Source organism: Manis pentadactyla, chromosome 1, assembly GCF_030020395.1.
Source record: "Manis pentadactyla isolate mManPen7 chromosome 1, mManPen7.hap1, whole genome shotgun sequence".
NCBI lineage: Eukaryota > Metazoa > Chordata > Mammalia > Pholidota > Manidae > Manis > Manis pentadactyla.
Window position 1 is genome coordinate 121,138,692 of NC_080019.1, and position 17,548 is coordinate 121,156,239.

The window sequence follows — 17,548 nt, forward strand, 5'->3', positions numbered from 1 at the left end:
AACAACTTTTACTCCACAGAACACAACTGCTCAGGCTTGAATCACTCATTGGGCTAATATTTTAAGACTGTGCCCAGGTCCAAACTCTGATCCCAATAAAATGGTTTGTAAGTTTAAGAGATTGGCCATTATGCATTTTAGTGGACCTTGGCATATAGAAGGTATCTCTGGGAATCAAAATCAAACACAAGCATAGCTACACAGGCTCTCCGGATGTTCAGAAGGGATTATCCTGTATGTATACAAGTCTGTTACCACCAAGTATGTTCCACAGAGTCCCCAGAATCTCTTTGCTTAATGTTAGTAACTTCCCCTTTAATTTCTTTGAAACTTTTTTTAAAATTTATAATCAAAATCTCAGGTAAAAATACCCAGGACTAAGAAGGAGAAAAAATATTACTATTACACTGTATGATTTTTCAATGAAACAGAATGTTTTAGTTCAAGAAAGAAATTTAAGAATCTTCAGCTTTAACTTCATCATTTGATAAGTAAAACAAGCAAAAGGTTGTATGATTAATTCAAGTTACATCAAAAGAAAACAAACAAAACCACATCAATACTAGAACTCACATTTATTACTTTACAGTCACTGCCTGGTAAGCTCACGTTTGCTGCCTGACTCTTGTTTAGTGGGATACAATGAGTTTCTAATCAATCCAATAAAATCAAATCTTAACTAAATGTATTTCACATGAATAAGAAAATCTCCCCCTTCAGAGATCAGCAGAAGGAAAACAATGTGATAACATCTTCTTCAGCTACAATAAGAACTGTACATGCAAAGATATTCACAGTCACTGTGTCTCCACTATGCAGTGAAAGAATCTCTTCCTTGTAACTCTTTCAATGTAAGATGATATAATGCAGTTATATGTAGAGTTAAGTTACTGAGGAATGTGAGACTAAAGCTGGCTGAAACCATTTTACTTGTTGATACTCCAAGACTAATCCCCAGCCTCATTTGCAGAGAGCTACAATAATACACTGCTAGTAGGAATGTAAATGCAGCAGTTGTAGAAAATAGTTTGGCAGTTCTGCAAAGCCTAAACATACAGTTCCCACATGATTCAGCAATTCTACTTCTAGGTGTATACCTAGGAGAAATGAAAACCTATGTCCACACAGAAACTTGCACACAGATGTTCACAGAAGTATTATTCATAATGTGGAAATAATTCAAACATCTATCAATGGCTGAATGTATAAACAAATTCTGCTTATATATATAAGTGGAATATTATTCAGGCATGAAAAAGAATGGAGTATTGATTCATGTAACAACACAGATGAATTTCAAAAATATGCTAAATGATAGAGGCCAGATACAATAGGCCACACAGAAATGATTCCATTTAACCAAGCCTGTTTTTTGATGCCACACTGTTGAATCAAGGTAAGCCATCATAAAAAACTACATCTGCTAGTCTACTAGGTATAATTACTATGCTGTCTTCTATACATGAGAAAAATGACTGTTTTATTTAATAAATGGTGGACTCCTAGGTTTCTGTTTAGTTTCACAATTATTTAGTTTCCTCCTGAAACAGGAAAGATCTGGGATATTAGGCAGGGGCTGAAGTCCTGGGGGCCTGGACCAGGAATAGCATTAATTGGATTGGGCCTTGAATTTCCAAGTTGCAAATGGGGATCCCATACACATGCTGAGTAGCATCCAGGTCCTACTCAGAAATGAAAAGTCAAGTGGAGCATCCCATTTCATAGCATTGCAGAGGCGCTAGGCAGAATCAGAATCCTGAAATAAGGCAACTAATAATACCTGGCTAGAACAAAACATTTCAAAAGGAAAAAATAGCAGATGCTTAGTAGAGGCACTTCTGTGGGATATAGGGAGCCTCCTAGAAATGGGGAAGGAAACCTTAGGAACCCTGGGCCAGCTTGGACATTCATTCAAAGAGTAACAATTACAATATCTACACAATCTTAATTTCAATATGGAGTTGAGCATCAAAGAATTTACAAATACTTGCTATTATCACTCTTTTTAGCATAATGAGAAATCAAGAGTCCTTAATTTGCAGTAAGGAAGACCAGGTTTTGCTTCAGATCTGTACTAGCTATGGACTTTGGGTAAGTAGTTAAACTTCTTTTGAGCTTCAGATTTTCAACTAAATTGAATTATCTTAAGGAAAATAAGATGATGGATATGGAAGCACGTTATAAACTTTTAGAATTAACAAAAACTCCAACTCATTATTAATCTTAAGTTTTTTTCTTATAGCAAGAAAATTACAATAAATCATGTAAATGGATACTTAATTTTGTGTTTTTGTTATTGATGTTTATATCTCCTTCAATATCTAGGGCCCCATGACATAAATTAAGCTTTATCCTACATAGATTGTTTTTTCTATAGCTAAAACAAATTACACATACACACATATATGTTTTAAAAAATCATGTAACACTTTTGGCAAAGACTTGGGCAATCATATATATCCTTGGAGGTTCTGAGGTTATAAAAAGTGTGTTTAAAATTACAATAAATCTAATGCATAAAGGTGACAGGCAGGCTTGGAGCCAAAAGTGATAAAATCCTAGACTACCTCAATCAAGTACACATAATGAAAGCAGAGTAAATAACTTGTATAATAAGGAGAGTGTTTTTTTCCTTTTGAAAGACTAACCAGTGAGTATGTTGCATCTCATTAACTATATCTGTTTATATGTATAATCCTGGGTTCTCAGTTCAATGTAGATACACAGCAAGCCACAGAATGTTTGTTGATGAAGTAGAATTTACAGATATGTGAAATGCTAGGTTTATTTTTCATATTTATCACTCTCAAATCTTTCCAAATCTGAGATTTGTTCAACTTAATTTTGATTTCAGTGGAATCTGAATATGGCTCGGTTTTCAAATTATTCTGAGTACTCATTTAACAACATGTGCACAATAATTTTTTCGTCATTGTTCCAGCATCGTGTCACCAATTCTTCATGGAGATGTCATTAGGTCACCAATTCCTTTTCACATTCTAAATGCCTGTTCACAACAGCCTGAGCCTGGGAAGTTGAGAACACCCACCCATTTCAAATCAGAGGATGAGAGAGTGCTGCAACACCACCTAAGCCTATGGCGACCACCCAGGACCCCTTCCAGGCCCTGCCCATCCATCTGATTCCAGTCTGTTTGCTCTAGAATTCTCTCTGATCCCCAGCTTCAGTTTCACACTCTACCTTGATCCCTACCTTGATCCCTCCCTCATAGTGAACTTTTTCATGACTCTTGTCTCTGCGCTTAGATCCCCGATATCCTACATATTCTGGCTTCTCTCCTCCAGTCTCAAGGTCGGTTATTGCTCAGTATGAGACCTTTCTTCCTTGGCTAGCCTCTAGCTGTGCCAACCCTGGCCCTTCTCACTCCCACTTGAATAGCACTCTTCTTTAGATATAAATATCATGAAGAACAAGGAGAAAGAAATTTAGGGATTTTGATGACTATATGGATAAAGGATTATATTTTTCATGACTGACTGTCATTGCCAATGGTGTTTTCATCTCATACTAATTCCTTGGCATGCTCACACTTCCTAGCCTTCCAATTGTACTTTATTCAGGTTATTCTCTCTACCTCTCTCTCCAATAGGACCATGACAAATGCTCTTCTCAGTCATTACAGGAAATTGTGAACTTTCCCTCATTCAGCTTCAAATAGTATTTGCTCTTTTGTTTTAGTATCTTCAGTGCTCTGCCTTGTATCAGGAGAATTTTTCCTGCTTCTCTTCTACACACTGTGAGCTTTGACTCACAAAAATATTTTCCTCATCAGTGCTTATTAGGAAGTCCAGCACATTTAGCACTCAATTTATATTTTGTTGGAATACATAATAAAAATATTTTAAGTTAAGGAAAGGGCAAAAACTGTAAGTCAGAAGTGAGTGACAGTACTGACTGTTTCTTTAGTTGTATTTGATCTTGGATGTGTTGTTTAATTTTGATAACGTTTTGTTTTATCATCCATAAAGTGGGAACAAAAGTCCTCACATCAAAAATTTTGGCAAAGACACTTGTGATCTGCCCCCTTAGAAAATTTCAAGTATATAATACAACACAGTTGGTCATAGTCACATCATCATACATTAGCTCTTCTGACCTTATTAATCTTGCATTCATCCCCTCTGACCAATATCTCCCAATTTTCCCCTTACCCAGTCCCTGGTAACTATCATTCTATTCTCTGCTTCTATGAGTTTGACTGTTTTAGATTCCATATAAAAGTAAGGTTAAGCAGTGTTTATCTTTCTGCATTTGGTTCGGTTCACTGAGCATAATGTCTACCAGGTTCACCCATGTTGTCACAAATGGCAGTATTTACTTCTTTTTAAGGTTGAATAATATTCCAATATATGTATTACATTTTTTAAATCCATCATTCTCCAACAAACACTTAAGCTGTTTCCATATCTTGGCTATTGTGAATAATGCTGAAATGAACATCACAGTGCAGATATTCCTTCAAGATCCTAATTTCTTTTTCTTTGGATATATCCCCAAGTGGGATTCTAGGCCGTAAGGTAGTGTTATTACCACACACAATAAGGTAGTATGTAAGGTGATAGCTATGTTAGTATGTTTGTGATTAATATTTTACAATGTATATATATATATTAAATCATCAAGTCATGTACCTTAAATAGATACAATTCTTAATTGTCAACTATACCTCACTAAAGCTGGGAAAAAACCCATTGTGGTTTACATTCAAGCATAGCTAAAATGAGAGGATAGATAATGTCAACTGTTGAGAAGAATATGGAACAACTGGACCTCTCCTACATAACTGAGGGGAATAAATTGGTAAAACAACTTTGGAAAACTGTTTTGCAATATTTATAAATATAAGTATAGCCTATGATCCAGAAATGTACAAATTATGTACTATGACCACCTATGGTCATTGCAGCACTATTCATAATAGCTCCAAAGTGGAAACCACCGAATAACCAACAGTAGAATGGATATGCAATATACTCCAACAATAAGGTACTACAGAGCAGTGACTATAAGCAACAATATGGATGATTCTCACCAACATAATGTTGAGCACAAGGAGCCAAGCAACAACAAAAAGACAGCTATATACTATATAATACCATTTATATAAAGCTCAAAAGCAGATAAAACTAATATATTGTGACAGAACTCAGAATAGTGGTACCTTTGTTTAGGGAGGAAAGTTAGATTAAGTAAGGGGAGGACCTTGAGGTGCTGGTAACGATTTATTTTTTGAGCTTGGAGCTGGTTTCATGAGAGTGTCCACTTTATGAAACTTCACTGAATTCTATTATGATTTGCACATGCTATTTGTCAATAAAATCATCTATAGAAGGGTCAAAAATGTGGCAAAGATTAAGAAAATAACAAAAATTACTTCCCAAAGCCACTTTCTTTCAAAGTTAATTTGTTCCTACATAATTAGCTAACATATGATGCATGACAATTTTATACCAATAACAATCATTCATTTCATAGGTTGAGGACAATTTTTGTTCAAGATGAAAATAAAACACTCTTGGATCATATTACTTGTTCAAAAAAATGGTATTTTCCATTTCTCTCCATTCACTCTATTTCTCATTTTATTATTGCAGGCCATTATACAATGCACATGCTTACATATTTTATTTATAAATAGTGCTTGTAAAAGTGCCTAAGTTAAAACTAGCCATTAGCAAGTACCTATAATAATAACATCAAAACATAAAATGAACAGAATAAAAAAGAGAACTGCCCGCAAAACATGGAAAAATGCACAATAAATATTTTCTGGAAAATCATTTGGATTCTCTAAATTAATTCTTGTTTATTCTCCATTAAAAAATTTCCAAATTGCCAAACTGACCTTTGGCAAATTAGTTAACCTCTCTGAACCTCAGCTTTCTCTACTGTAAACTGAAGACATGTTTACTACATATTCATGTGGCTATAAAGATCAAATTATATAGCACATGTTCAAGCTCTTTGATATAAAAACCTACATGATTATTTGAGGTGTATGTTATATAGTAGACTTTGACATCATAATTTTGAAAGTTTCTATACTTCAGAGTGACATCTGCTTGGAAGGCTTTTTTTTGATTACTAAATAATGTTATGTAATTCACTCACAACCACTTTTGTTCCTCTGAGCTTTACTTGCAAAATGTATGCTTTCCAATTCAAGAAAGAATATGCAACTTTTATAATCCTAGAGTTAATATAATTAAGTGGTACTTTAATTACGATTTATCTTTATCCCATGCTTTGCAGATCCCCGTTTCCTTCTTACTGTTCTGTCTGTAATAATCCATGGGATGAAGGTGCCATGAATGAATGAACAAAACCATCGCACTGCTGCCACCAGTTTCCTTGCTGTTTCTCAAAAAACAAGCACGACCCATTTCAAGTCCTTACAATTTATGTCTTTATTCTTAAAAACCTCTTCAATAACATCTTAACATGGTTTGACCTCTCATTTCATTCAGATCACTGCTCAAAGGTGACTATCTTAGAGACCTCCTTTGACTACATAATTTAGCAACTCCTTCATTTTCTAATCTTTCACTTTGCTTTTTTCTTCATAACTTAACCCTACCTGACAGTATGTTACAGAAAAATCTGTTTAAAATTCATGAGGTAAGCTCCATGATTGCTTTACTCCCCTAGTATTCTCCACAGTTCTTGGAATTAAAAAAAATACAAAACTACTCCAACAAAATAATTTGGTATGAAGATTTCATGAGACCTGAATTTTTATTCTTCTGTATCTCTAATTTGTGTTCAAATGGGAAAATCACTTTCTTACTAGTTCCCTGTTCTCCTAAATGTAAATGTCTGTTGAACTAGGCAATCTCAAATAACGTCTTTTGACTAAAATCTTCTATGGCTTCATCTTACATATTAAATAGTTAAAATAAATTAAATTGAATTTTATTAATAGTTAAGGAATTTCTTTGCATTTCTTCAATATCATTATTTAAAATAGTGTTTACCTACCAAAAATGGTGTTAATGTATTAAGAAGGCAAAATGTAAAAAGAGAAAATGTAATCAGAGAAAAATAAACCTTGCTATTATATAATAATCATGACTGATTCACCCTATGATATGCAAAACTTACTGATTTTTCAAATATGTGCTAGATACACAGGGCCTTCTCATTTTGATCTTTTCCTTTTCAATTAAAAAAATCTGAACTCTTTTAAAGGTACAAATGCATCTTCCTTGTTTGCTGTGCAATCTTTTTATTGAGTTGTATATCAGTAAGAGAGAAATAAAAACTTTGCTGATTCTTGCAACACAATTTATATCCAACAACTCCAGGGATAGACAATTCCTTTGGTTATAACCCTTGAATATTTAGCTGTGAAGCTTCTGGTTTGCTAACTTCCTTTATGACTTCAGATGTACAGGATTTGAAAATTCTTGATGTATTAGCAGTTGCTTTGTTAACTGTGTGTCAGACATAATGATATTAAGTCAAGCAAGAGAACTATTGTTTTCCATCCTGACAAGAGGCAAAGCAAATGCTTAAATACATTATCTCAAATGAAACATTTTTTAAAAATTGGGTTGCTTTGACTAGAACAAAGTATAATTGTATAACAACAACAACAAAAAATTGAGCAAATATGGGAATCTTTAGCTATATACATTTAAAATAATTTTTACTGGAAAACGAATGAGATAATTTCTCTAAAAATAAAGTTTCTTTGTTAACACATTCTTTGTAATATCTTACAAGGCAACAAGGTAAATTTATATCATCATAAAATAACAAAAACTGTGGTGTATTAAAAACATAATTTTGGAGGCCCAGTATAGAACAGCTACTTCAGGAGGGACAGCTGAATGGAGATTCCAGAAGTTGTGCAGGACTAGGATATGATGGACTTTTAAACAAGCCAGAAAGGAGAGACGGCAATAAGCACATTGCACATTCCCTGGAGACCTCAGAAAGGCCATGGTTTAGGACTAAGGACCACACCTCTTCAAGGTCCTCCCATTTTCTGGACTAAAGACAGAAGCAAAATAGTCAAGACCTAAACACACAAACACACATATACAAATACAGCCTGATCAGATCAAGAAGGTTTACTAATTATTTATTTAAATGCCAGGAACAAATACACACTCTTTATCAGAGGGTAATACCAATATACTCTATGACATGTCATACAAATGTCCATCACACAATAAAAAATTACAAAACAGAGATACAAGCAAAGCAATGTAACCCATAATCAGCCAAATAGACAATAGAACAGATCACAAGATGACCCAGAGGTTAGAATTAATAGACAAAGACTTTAAAACAGCCACTATAAGTATTTTGTAAGACTTAAAGAAAAAGGAGGACAAAATAATAAGGGAATAAGAAATATCAGCAGAAAACATGAAAATAAGGGACAAAAAGAACCAAATGAAAATGTTAGAATTGAAAAGGGCAATATTTGAGGAAAAAAGGTACTGTATATGTTTATGGACTGATTGGGGACTGGCAAATGAAAGCACCAATGAACTTGGACACAGGTTAATTAAAATTATCCATGCTAAAATGCACAAATAAAGATTTAAAAACACACAAACTCAATAATCTGTCAATATTATCAAACAGTATAAGGTATGTGGAAAAAAAAAGAAATAGTATAAAGCAGAAAAAACAATGAAAATAAAAAAGGTTAAAATTTGTCAAATATGGTAAAAAATTTCTTACAGATCCAGTTTGAAGAAGCTCAGCAAACTCCAAGCAGGACAAATACACCAAAACTATACTTAGGCACTTATAATAAAACCTCTGAACAATAAAAATAAATTTTTAAAAATTTTAAATGAAACAGAGAAGGGAAAAAGACATATCAAACACAGGTGAACAATGGATGCTAGAAGACAATGGAATAAAGTCATTAAATAACTAAAACAAAAATAAATTGAGTCCATAATTCTATATCCATATATATCCACATATATCCTTCAAAATTGGTAAGTTAAAGCAAATATATTTTCAGATAAACAAAACAAATGAACTCATTTCTAGCAGATTTGCATTGTAATATATACTGAAAGATATTTCTCAGGCTGAAGGGATACTATATTAAATGGAAACTAGGTTATATAGGAAGGGATAAATAGCTTCAGAAATCATAATATATTGATAAATATAAAAGAACAAACTTTTTAATTTCTAAAGCACAAATAATAGTTCACTAAGAAGTCTAATTTAAAAACATCTATATGACATTGCAGATAGCACAGGGGTTCAACTGAAATATATTGTTTCCAGAGTCTTATATTTTATGTGAAATGTCTTAATATTAATTCTAATAGACTGTTAAAAGTGAGAACCTCCACTGTACTCTCTACAGCAAAAATTATAAATATAAATACAAAGAGGTAGAAAAAGGAAGCCAATATTGTGATTAAAATGGAACATAAAAAGCATTAATTAAACAAAAAGGAGAAAATTCAAAAATATAAAAATCAGATGATATAAATTTAAGAAAACAAAGAGCAAGATGGTACATTTAAACCCAAATATATCAATCATCATATTTAATGTAAATAAACACTCCAATTAAAAGCAGAACCTAGCAGACTGAAAATGCAAAACTTAATATTCTGTCTAAAGGTGACACCCTGAAATCTCATAAAGGTTGAAAGTAAAAGTATGGAGAAGATATACCCAAGTCAATAGTAAGCATAAAGCAGTAGATATGGCTGTATTAGTATCAGACAAAGGAATACTCAAAACAAGGAGTATTACTGGAGGTAAAAAGGAGCATTTCACAATGATCAAGTGTCAGTGCATTAGGACCTAGGCATGAGAATATCCTACTATGTATATACCTAATAATAATAGTTCAAAATAGATGATGTAAAAAGTGACAGAACTAAAGAGAGATGACAAGATAATCCATAACCGTAACTAGAGATTTTAATTATTTTCTCTCAATGAGTGTTAGAACACATAAGCAAAACTCAGTAAAGATACAGAAAATCTGAGTACTATTAAACAACATGAATTAATTAATACTGTAGAACAATATACTAAACAACAGCAGAATGACTACTTTTTTAGTGCATATGGAACATTCACTAAGATAAATGCTGGAGCATAAGATATCAGAAGACTGATATTTTAGGGTGTGTTCACTGACAACAACAAAATTAAATTAGAAATTAATACAAATTAAATATCTTAAAAAGTCTTGAATATTTGGAATTAAACATCAGACTTATATAGAACCCATGGGTTAAGGAAAAGATCACAAAAGATATTAACAATAGATGTAACTGAATGTGCAAAATGGAGTTACGTTCAATATTATATTCATGGCAAAGATGTCTGTAACATCAAAATACCAAAAACAATCTAAATGCCTTTCAATAGGGGATTGGTTAAATGAATTCTGGCATGTCCGGACAATGGAATATTAGACAGCTGCTGAAGACAATAACTGCTATAGAAAGATCTCCAAGACACATTGTTAAATAAAAGAAGCACACTGTAAGTATGGGTGTATTTGTACATACCATTTGTATTAAATATACACATACCCATAATGCATGTACATATTTTTACATGCTGACATTTGTGTTAAATGTGCATATATATGCATGCACACACAAAAAGGTATTAGCTTATACTATGGTTAGAAAGTTTCTTAAAAGATACACAAAAAGCTGGTAATAGTATTTGCCTCCTAGGAAGGGATTTGAGTGGTTGGAAAATAGAGTTGTAAGAAACAGACGTACTCTTCTCTACGCATGTATTTACTGCTTCAAATAAACCAAGCAGAAATAAAACTGTTGGTCGAGAAAAATTAACCTGTTAGCTAAATGTGGCTTACAGGCCTCTGATATAGAATACAGCTGCCAAAATAGTTCTATTCTAAATCTGATAAAACTTAGATTCTGAAATGGAAATTTACTTACTCAACCTCATACAACAAGCAAAAGCCTTAAGACTACAGATTGCCCAATTCCGCACGAAAGAGTGGTACTTTCTGTGAGAAATAACTGAAGGAAGAAGATCAATGACACCCCACTAAATAAACCCTAAATGGACTAGTTGAGTGAAGGAGGGAATGAGAATAAACCTGTTTACATACTGCACCTTTCATGTCCCGGTGACTAGACCAACAGACTAACCATGGAACTCAGTACAAGAATACACATTTTTTCAAAAATGTCCTCCTTATTTGGACTCATTTCATTTTTCAGCATTTCTATGATTGGATCAATCCCAACATGCAGAAGACTCCACGTTTTTCCTCCAGTACTACATAAATTCCTAATCAAAGCTGGCATGAACATTGTGGGCTTTCCAGAAAATGATGACATTTCACCTGTGCATCTGAAAGGCTTTTACTGGGGCTAATGTGTCACTGTAGGTATGCTATATAACTATCCCCACTGTCATTGAGGAGAACCAACCCCAGAATTTGCTTGCATTGCCTGCTCATTGAGTTTAAATTACACTTCATTTAAATATCTTCCTGGCAGTGATTACAATGCTCAGCAACTGAAACATTTGTCAGGGAGGAATCAGTCAATGGTCAGTGAGTGAGAAATGCAGGCAGAGCTGCACTGTGACTACAGAACGCCTGTGATGCTGCTGCTGTAAGGTACCGCAGACACCACAGACCCTTGTATAATCTGGAAGAAATGTGAGCTATTAAAAAAAAAAGCAAAGGAAAAGAATCTTGGTCTCATGCAGGTAACTCAGCCAGTGGGAGTGGACTAAGATCTGACATTATATACCTAGCAGTGTGATCAAACCACATGTCAGGTGTGTTCTGCTCAGTTTCAATCAGGCCTGCACACACTGCCACACCAGTCACTTTTTTATTTCAACAGCTTGAAAAGTCATCTGCTAGACAAACAGTTCTTACAGAAACAAAAAGTTAGAGTTGTGTTTTTCTTAAAGCATTTTTGCTGCAATGGTACTTGCTGCAATGAGGGGTCCTCAGAAGGATAATTCAAAGTAAGCACATTCACCACTGAAAAGAAATGAAGAGAAAAGGGCCTGGCTCACTTTATGCTTTTCTCTACAGTCCTGAGTTATGGAATATAATTTGCCTCTATCATGTTTTGAACACATGTGTTGTCATTCAGACAAAGAGATGACAAACACACTTGTTTGATTTCTTAACAGGTACTAAAAACAAGGGCAGTTCTTAAGTTCTGTCCTTATAATGAACATAGACTCTTTAAAGTGTAAAGCTGCAAATATGCTCAACTCTCCATCTCATGGAGGAAGAATTCAAGGTCTCGGAGGGGAGGAAATGACACAATCAATATCATGCCACTAGATAACAGCAGAGTGTCAGGATTAGAACAGAGTCACCAGTCCAGGGATCTTCCCACATTATGCCACAGTGCTCCAGTTATGATTTATGCCCTTTCATGGATGAGAATGACCACATAAAATAATGGCTTTTACTTTTAATTATGCATATTTTCCAGTAGTCAAATGACTTTAACCAATATGCTTCAATTACCATAATGGTTATTGTTTCTGTTTAGAAAGCACACTTTGTTTTAAGCCATCTTGTTTGTAGGTAAGTAGCATTTTGCTCTTTTGATTCTACAAAACGGGCATTGACAATATAAGAGAAGGCAAAAGCAAAAAAAGGTGAGCATGTTTATAGTCACAGGATAAAAACAGAGTAAGCTTGATTGATGGTTTTGACTAGAGATGGTGAATGCAGACAAGATTGTATTCTTCAAAGTGGAATTGGCATTTGGGGACAAAGGAAACACTGGGTGCAGGAACAGTGGCAGGCCCATCCAACTGTGAAATTAATAGCCATCCTATGACAACAGTCCTATTAATACACATTTTGAGTTTGATTCATTTGTGATTCAGGACACATGACTTAATCCTAGAGGAAGTTTCTTTTGCATACTACAAGGTGGCAAGTTACTCAAAGCATCTTCTCAGAACTGACAAAAATGGCAGACTGATGGAATGGCTCTGCAAACATGAACGTTTATCTACCTACCTAACTGTTTGTATAGTGTTTGATTAGAAACCCATAAAAAGAAAAGATTCAGACATATGTGAAAAATTCATGTTCTTAATCTTTAGCATCAGGTTGCTAAAACACCTCACACAAATGCATCTATCTTAATAGGTTATATAGTATGTATCTTTTCATTTTCCACAGATTCTGTCACAATTTGCATACATATGTCATTTGCTGTGTCTGCTATGCTTTCACATGTGGCAAATCCTCCCACCTGTATCAGCAAACCCAAATCTTGATTATTCTTAAAGACCTACTTCAAATTCAACTCCCCTCACAGAATCTTCTCATCCTGTCATCTGAAAATCATCTCTTCCTCTTCTGATCAGCACCACAGCAATTTCTCTGTGGTTCTTTTAACATGACACTCATTTTTTATTTCAAATACATGTATATTTGCAATTATGACCTTACTATGTATAGCTTGAGATCAGGGTCTCTTTTATTTCTCCCTGCATCTTGTGTAGTACCTGGTACCTGGTCGCTATAAATCTTTGTGAATGAGTGAACAAATGAATGAGCATAGCCTATTCCAAATACTTGGAATAGTTTCATGAATAGCCTTTGTAATGAATGGTTCATCAAGCCTAGTATAGATATTTTCCAGAGCTAAGATTCCTTTGAACCGAAAAGCAAATGAAATTCAGAATCCAATGATTTATATTTTCTTATTTCTTTCTGTGTTTTATAACTGAAACTTAAAAATTATAGCTAATGATTAACAGCTCAATTGCTAAAAATGAAATACTAGTTATTCTTCCAGAAAATATCTGAAAGAGAGAGAAAAACATTTAAAAAAATAAACAGGAGTATATATTCTTAAGGAGGCTACAATATGACAATAAAAACAGGTATAAATCAACATCATTTTCACAATCTATGTTATTTTATAAAAGATAAAGATTTCATGTAGGGTGTCTATAAAAGATACTATTCCTTTTGAATTGAGAACCAATTGTGTAGAAATTCAAATATGTTTTAACTTGATAAAATCCATTATCAAGTATGAAGCAAAGCAAACAAATGGGATTCTGGGTCTTGAAGAATATATGTAAAATGCTAATGCTTTTTGATATTAATATTTTCAGACTTACATGTGAATCATTCAAGAGTAAACCCATTCTTCTGGTATACTCACAAATATCACAATTCCTACTCAGTTCTTGTCTATATACCACCACTATTTTGCATAAAGTCTTATATAAAATACTGTTTAATACTTAGTGAAGTGTACATAACTTATATATATTTATGGTTCTTTACACATGAAACTGACTAATAATAAGGCTATACTTCCTCTGTTTATATAAATTCATTCTATTAAAGCCATTTTTAGAAAATAACAAATGAACAAAGTTTTATTTTCAGATTACAGGCTATAAAGCCATCAATTCAATTTTTCTTAAATTTTATTTTGTGGAATGCTACCTCATCTGAAAGGGAAATAATCTGGACTTATATCCTGTTTTGATTTTCATGCTCCTATGTAAAAAAAAAAATGCTTTGACAGTTTAAAAAACAACTGAAAAGCAATTGTCTACTATGAGTCATGTCTCCTTTTCTGTTAATCTCAAATTCTTTTTACCTGCGTACAATTTAGTTTCGAAGTTTGGGGTTCAATTATTGATAAGCAGCTACTGAGGTCGGGCAGAGACATGGGATAGGCATCATGATTAATTTTTCCTGCCTATGATGAAAAATGCTGAGATATAAATAGTATAGTAAGAACAGAAGGGACCCCATCTTAAGGCTAAGATTCCATTTTAAAAACCAGGGAGTTAGGAGGTAAGATTCCTGACATATTTTATGGTAATCAGCCAATAATTTACCCTATCTTAGGCAGGACAAGCAGTCCTAAATGATATGTCCCCACTGTTTGAGGGTAACCATTATCTTGGAGAACAGGATCAAGAAATTCCTGTGTTAAGGTTATTGGACAGAATATCTAGAGGTCTGCCTATGGATAATGACAAAATGTTTCTCACCAGAGAAAGACATCACAAGACCACATGTCAGGCCTATGCACCGTCCCCACTGCCCGCCCTTTGCTCCATTCTTGAAAGCCTTAAAAGACACAAATCATAAGACTAAAGTGTACCTCCTCTCTGAGAGCTGCCTGCATATCCCTTTAAAGTGTGTACTTTGCCTTAAATAAAGACTTCTTGCTTCTCAACTTACTACTTTTTGTTTGTGTGCTCTTCCAAGCCTTTGGGAGGCTAATAAGAGACCCCTTTTTCCCAGCAGTAAGCATCTTTGTTACTTCACTATTTCATTCAATTTTCTAGACTTCAGCACAGTCTGCACTCCCTCTCTCTTACTTCAGGCAAGTAGGGAAGGGCTACTGAGACCTCTGATGTGGGCTTGCAAGTCCCATTACCTGCGTGACCTGGACAGGACTGCAGCTGTACAATCATGCTCTTTGGTAGCCTGCCTGAAAATCTCCTCTCTTTGCTTTTGAGAAGTTCTCAAACTTCATCTTACTCCATCTGGTGCTCTGTAGCTCCCCCAAATCCAGGGATAGTAGGGGCTTAGTTCCCATACCATGCAGATTCAAGTGGACACTGGAGGCCATGTGACCTTAGTTTCAGGAATTGGCAAGGGATTTGCCCTATGCTGAGCAGGAGTTCATTGAACCTTCCTTTCCTTTCCTCCCTCTGCTCTTCCCTGCTCTCTAGAGCCTGCACAGCTGCTGCCATTCACTACGACTCTCACTGCAATGAATTCCTTCCTTACCTACACTCATCCGACCCTGTTCAAGAATTCTTTCTCAATCAGTCAAGAACCCTCCCCTGTCCAGGTTGAGGTTTCACCTAATGTGCAGGGAGAGACCTCCCCAGACACAGCTGCCCAACAACACTACTAGTTGACTTTGGTTTCCACTGAAATGTGCCCAATATGCACGGTCTTTGCTTGTGCAAAGATATTTTGCAGCTTGGCAATTTAATTTCTTTTCTCCTTAGTATAAGTTTAGATTATTAGAAATGAAGCTGAAAAGAAACCTGGAATTTTTCTGAACCATTTTATGAAAAGGAAAGACAGCTTTGGAAGCCAACCTCAACACCGATGCTGTTCTCTTAACTCAAAGCCAAGAGGCAGTGTCACAGTATCTCACCAATTTGGCTTCTTTTCAGCCTCAATAGACTCTGACCATTTTCTCTAGTAGAATCAGCATACAAATTTCTAGCATTCAGCTTTTAAAATGCTGAATTTCAAACCACTGTGTGGGAGAGCAGAACAATAAGTGAAGTAGATACTACTCTAGACATGACAAGTTTTAGTTTCTGACACATAGAGTCTTTACTTGAGCAAGGGCAAAAATTTATATAGTAAATCATTTTCATAATTTCTCATAAACAGGTCAATAAACCTGTGAGCATATGTTTGCCCTCATTCTCAAGTTCAGTGCATGTTTTATATGTAAAGCAGCTATAGACAGGACAGCACAGTAGGTAGAGAAAAGGAAGGTTAATCTGAGGAGCATCCTTGATGTTAATTCCTGGGTAGTCCCCTAAAATAAATATATAATTCATGTATTCTTTCAGCTGACATCTAAATTCCGTCCATGTTCTTATTAACTATACAGATATTAGTAGACAGTTTTCAGCATTGTAAACCTTTTACTCAGAGTTTACAGTATGGTGAGGCATAAGATTGAGTAATAAAATCTCCTTCAGCAAAGACCAGAGTCAAGAGCTTTCTGGAAGAGGCTGTATTTGACCCTTGATGAATGTATGGTAACTTAGTAGACAGAGAATGAGGGAGGAGAAGAGAAGGGAAAGAAATACTTCATTAAACCAATAATCAACTTAAAATATTCTGATATTCCAATAATCATGTGATTCTATGAATGAAATCTAAAGTTGAAAGTCACTGGTGAGACAGACTGACCAAAAATATGGTCAAATGGCATGAATTGGAAGCATAGGACTTCCATGCACCATACAACCTAGCATACTTAGGAGAAGACTATTCTGGCGTTTCCAAAGGTTAGTGTGGGATTACAGACTGAAACTATGTATACATTTTCTTTCAAGTTTAAGTTGTTTTCCAGAGGTGGTACTTAACCCCAATTAGAGAATACGGCCACTAGAGGGAGCAGTGGTGACTTGATCCAAACAGGCCTACGTAGGTGTGACTGAGTTATGGGCCCCATGATTCATATTTCCATTTTTAAATTTTTCTTTCACAAACTGTATCAATCAGTTAAGAAATATACTTCAAAAACAAGCTTTTGGAAATAATTAATTGTGTAATATGACACCTGGACTAAAATACATTTTCTGAGAGGTAGAATGAAGCAAAGGAAAACTCAGGGCTCTGAGATCAGACACAGGGTTTTAATGCTGCCTCTGCCATTCATAAGTTGGGCAAAAACCAGCAAGTTCCTTAATTTCTATGAGCCTTGATTTTCCCATATGTAAAAGCTGAATCATCATACTTACTTTGCAAGTCTGTTAGAATATAAATAAAGCCATCTGATTCAATGTTTAGGAAGCCATCTGATTCTTTAGGAAG

At 34.6% G+C, this 17,548-nt stretch overlaps 1 protein-coding gene across 3 annotated transcripts in view; it reads right to left on the minus strand.

Moving 5' to 3' along the window:
* Positions 1-17,548, minus strand: part of FGF12 (fibroblast growth factor 12) — a 529,654-nt gene that overhangs the window by 21,405 nt on the left and 490,701 nt on the right. The gene's annotated exons all lie outside the window — the stretch shown is intronic.